Raw genomic sequence first — 1,650 nt, 5'->3', positions numbered from 1 at the left:
GGCACGGCGACCCCTTCCCCAGCCGGCTCTTCCAGGAAAGCCTGGGCCTGCTTGTTCCACGCTTGCACACGCAGAGGTCACACGGGGCACACACGCTTCCCCTGTCATGTGCCACGCTGGGGCAGCCTGGCTCTTTCCTGTGCCCGGGTGCCAGGAGCACACAGACGGCGCCACGCCGGGCCTGGCCCGGGCACGAGGCCGGGGGCGGAGGAAGGGGACCCGGCGCCGGGCTCCGCAAGCCCTCGTCTCTGCCCGGCGGCCGGGGCGGAGCACGAAGCGCGGGGCCCCGTGCCGGCCGGCTGGCATTGTCTGCGCCCAGAGCGATGCAAAGCCTGTCACGCAGGTACTGCCTTCGTGCCCGCGCCGCCGCTCCGGCGACCGCAACAGCAGCGGGACAAAGCCTGGGCTGGCAAAGCCGGCGTGGGCTGGCCGCCCCCCCGGGAGCTGGGACCGAGCGGGGCAGCCTCAGAGCCGCGGCCGCGGAGAACGGGCCGCTGGCACCCGGCAGGATGTGCGTGGCGCGGCTGCCCAAGGGGCACCGCCGCCGCCCGTCTGCGGGTCTGGGCACCGCCTGGCCCGGCCGCTCTGCGACGCCGGGGGCCGACGATGCCCCCGACCGGGGCGGGGACCGGCTCCAGCATCTCCCCAGCCCCAGCGCAGCCCCGGGCACCTCGGGGGCAGCCCCAGGGGCTGGCTGCTGCACGGCCTGGGCAGGGCAGCGCCGCCCGTCCGGGCTTGCCGGGAGGCACCGGCAGCCCCCGGGCTGCAGGCTTGACCTGGCACAGGCCCGAGCCAGAAGGGCATGGGCTCCTGGCCCGGCACCGGCACCGGCAGCAGGAGCCCGGGGAGAGCAGGCTGAGAGCAGGAGCCGGGCAGGGGCAGGGGCAGGGGCAGGGGCAGGGGCAGGCAGGGGGGGAGTGGAGCGGAGCACCACGTCCCCGGACGCCGGCAGGGCCGAAGAGGCTGCCTCCGGCTGCGGCTGCGGCTGCGGCTGCATCACCACCCCACGGGCAGGGGGTTCCCAGCTGCACCCACGCCTTCCCAAAACAGCAGCGGGAAGGGGAAAGCACGGCTGCGGGCGGGGGGAGGAATCATCCTTCCCTTCCCGCACGTCCCCAGCGCCCGGCCTGGGCACGCCGCGGCGGGGCGGCCAGCTCCCCGGACCGCTCGCAGCGGCTGCGACTGGCCGGAGCGATGCCGTAGCGCGGAGCGCACGGCTGTCCTCCTCTGCTGCTAGGAGAGGGCCGAGCCCGTGCCAGCGGCGCTGCGCCCCACAGCCCCGCCCGGCCTCGGCCCGGGGCAGCTCCCAGCACGGCGCCGCGCTTTGCAGGAGGCTGGAGCCGGCTCGCCCCTGCTCCGCTGCCGGGAAGAAGCAGCCTGCCCTGGGATTCCCCTTTCCTTGGCACAGCCTGCCTTGCCAGGGCCTGTTCTGGGAGCCACGGGGCTCCGGGCCCAACGGGGCAGAGCCAGCTGGATCCAGTGGGGACTTCAGGCACCTGCGGCGGTCTCAGCCCTAGCCAGCCGGGCACCCCAAGCGCCAGCCCCGCATGGGGTTCAGGGTGCGCCCCCGCGGGGGGGCCCTGGAGGTGGCACGGGGTAGCCCTGGGCTCGGCAGTGCCAGCTCTCGCCGGGGCCCGGGCCCTGGGGGCG

Source organism: Crocodylus porosus, unplaced genomic scaffold (genome assembly GCF_001723895.1).
Source record: "Crocodylus porosus isolate Cpor-Errol unplaced genomic scaffold, CroPor_comp1, whole genome shotgun sequence".
Classification (NCBI taxonomy): domain Eukaryota; kingdom Metazoa; phylum Chordata; order Crocodylia; family Crocodylidae; genus Crocodylus; species Crocodylus porosus.
This window is presented reverse-complemented; position numbering follows the sequence as displayed.